The 3,047-nt window shown below is 36.9% G+C and overlaps 1 long non-coding RNA gene across 1 annotated transcript; it reads left to right on the top strand.

Moving 5' to 3' along the window:
* Positions 1-1,131: 1,131 nt before the first annotated feature.
* Positions 1,132-2,525, top strand: LOC118483880. Its single transcript, XR_004872013.1, has 3 exons — positions 1,132-1,283; positions 1,736-1,802; positions 2,312-2,525. It is a non-coding gene; the product is annotated as an uncharacterized LOC118483880 (long non-coding RNA).
* The last annotated feature ends 522 nt before the right edge of the window (positions 2,526-3,047 follow it).

Raw genomic sequence — 3,047 nt, 5'->3', positions numbered from 1 at the left:
TGCCCTAAAGATGCATACCCACTCCCAGAGATAGATTTCAAAGTCGATTCTTTGGTTTCGTTTTGCTTTAATTGTGTGTTGGATGCCTACAAAAAATATCATCAGATCCAGATGGCGGAAGCGGATGAAGAAAAAACGGCTTTCCATACTAACATCGGGGTTTTCTGTTATACAAAAATGCCTTTTGGATTATGAAATGTAGGGGCAGCATAGCATATCACTGATGGACAAGGCTTTTACTAAACAAATTGGGCAAAACCTAGAAGTGTGTGTGGATGATTTGGTGATCAAAAATAAAGAGGAGAAGATTATGCTAAGAGACATTGAAGAAACGTTTCGAACGTTGAGAGAATACAACATTAATCTCGATCCAAAGAAGTGCTCATTTGGAGTTGAAGAATGTAAGTTTCTCGGAGTAGTCCGTCACCCGCGATGGTTTCAAAGCAAACCCAGAAAAGGTAATGGCGATCACTAACATGCCCTCTCCGCGAACACTTAAGGAGGCTCAAACGCTCAATGGTATAGGTTGGTAGCAATCAACATAATCCTGGCCAAACACGTCGAACGATCCCTACCTTTCATAAAAACGCTAAAGGATTGTATGAACAAAAACAACTTTAGATGGACGGCGGAAGTGGAAGAGGCACTATAAGAGATGAAGCGTTTTTTGGCACACCTACCAACTTTGACTGCCCCAAAACCGCAAGAAAAGCTGAAGATATACTTGTCCGCAGCTCATTACGCGTTCAACACATTTCTTATGGTAGAGCGGGGAGGGGTGCAAACGCCAATCTACTATGTCAACAGGGTACTGGTGGATCCAAAAACCCAGTACCTGTAACATCCCAATTTTTTGATGTATAATAAATATATAAGTAAACCTCTTTAAAATGTGCAAATAAATATCCTCGTGATATGTATTAATAAGTAATCCTTATATCTGGTAAGTTAAAGAATTTAAGATATGGTTAATGATGGTTAATAATATGATTACTAAGTTTGGTCAACTATTGATCCTTCATGAGATTATAGGGGTGCAATATGGTAACATTTAAAAACAATAAGCTGATTATAGCTCTAAAGGATGCCACGTTTATTTTTATTCTCTCTCCTAAAAAAAAGTTGTGTGTGTGTGCTTTGTGTGTACATGCAATCGGCCAGCAAAGGTGAAAAGAAGAAGAAGAAGAAGAAATGTGATCAAACTCCAAATTGGAACTAGATTCCTTCCATAATCCATCTTTTCATCGTCTCTTGGTGATTTAAAATCCAAACTTCAACATCTGGTAAGTTTTTCAAAACCCTAAGGAGGTTTCTTTGATGTGGGAGACGATTTGGGTTGTAGTAGTTTTGTAGTATACTTTGTTTATATTGATGAGTTATAGTATAAATTTGAGATTAAATTGGTTCAAAACTGATATGATCGAAATCATTGTCGTGTGTTTGACCCGACAATGCGTTGCTAGATTAAAGCTTAGTATGTTTAAAATACCGGTTTAAAGGATGATTATATGACAAAATATTATGCTAATGTGACGTTTCAGATGGTTTGGCATACTGATATGATCGAAATCATTGTCGTTGTGTGTTTGACCTGACAATGTGTTGCTAGATTGAAGCTTAGTATGTTTAAAATACCGGTTTAAAGGATGATTATATGACAAAATATTATGCTAATGTGATGTTTCAGATGGTTTGGCATACTATGACAAAATATTATGCTAATGTGACGTTTCAGATGGTTTGGCATACTAGAATTCGATTGTAGATTATAAACCAGTCGATGGGACTGCTGAACACATAATGTAAGTTTCTTGACCATTCCTCTCGTTAAGAACAATTACATGGTTATGCTATTTACTAACTAATTTGTTTGATCATACCGGGAATGAATGAGTTTTTGTAGTACAACCTTGTTATCTTGGATTGTATACTTAGATTTGTTATTTCAATCTGCAGTGCAACCTAACAATGACGAGGTAACGTGACTTCAAACCTGGTGTCTATTCTTACCTATGGAAGTATTACATATGACGAGATTAAATTGGATTGTTAAAGTAATGCCAGATATAAAAAAAATATTAGCAACTTTTGTTTTTTTTTTTTAACCATGAACTTGGAACTGCTTCTGAATGACAAGTTATTAATTGTCATACTATGTTTGATTATAAGACCATGGTATGTGGTGAAAGGTTTCCAATACATAGAACTTGTTCTAAAATTAAACAATACTCTAATCTTTGAAAGAATGTCCTACAAGTATTTAATTAATGTTTTCATCTATAATATACTTATGGTGCCTTTGGCCTTTCAGGTAAACACCTTGATGGTTGATCTACTATGAATTCTTGGATAGAAAGACGAAGGCAACCTTAGTAAACTAGCACTGGTGTTTATCTAGTCAACTTTCATTGAAGTTTGTTTGTGCCAACTTCTATAAACCCCACCCACAATGATTTTTGTATATATAGTTAAACATGTAAATGATCTAGGTTTTGCTTCCGCTGAAGTAGTTTAATGTGTTTACACTGGGACTTTTATGCAAATACAAGTTTATTAACTTCTATTTTTTTAAACATTTTTAAGAAAGTGGGTGTTACAGTACCTAACGTTGGAAAAATTGGTTTTGGCATTAGTCCACACCTCTCGGCGTCTCAGGAGGTATTTTTAGAGCCACGAAGTTCAGGTCTTGACTAATTACCCGCTACATCAAATTCTAAATAAGCCGGAGATTTCGGGAAGGCTAGCAAACTGGGCCATCGAACTAGGAGCATTAGACGTCGAGTATCGAAAGAGAACAGCCAATAAGAGTCAAGTATTGGCCGACTTTCTAGTTGAAATTCCGGAAGGGGAACACATCCAGGGAGTAACCTCGGAGGCTCCTAAATCCAGTACTGCCAGGGAAACCTGGAAGCTCTATACATATGGGTCGTCCAATGGTAAGGGGGCAGGAGCGGGCCTCATGTTAATTAGCCCGGAAGGTGTCAAGTTAATGTATGCCCTAAAATTTAAGTTCGATTGCTCGAACAACGAAGCAGAATCTGAGGCGC

This window comes from Helianthus annuus, chromosome 11 (assembly GCF_002127325.2).
Source record: "Helianthus annuus cultivar XRQ/B chromosome 11, HanXRQr2.0-SUNRISE, whole genome shotgun sequence".
NCBI classification, from domain to species: domain Eukaryota; kingdom Viridiplantae; phylum Streptophyta; class Magnoliopsida; order Asterales; family Asteraceae; genus Helianthus; species Helianthus annuus.
Note: the sequence above shows the minus strand (reverse complement) of the source record. Positions and strands in the feature narration are given on the sequence as shown.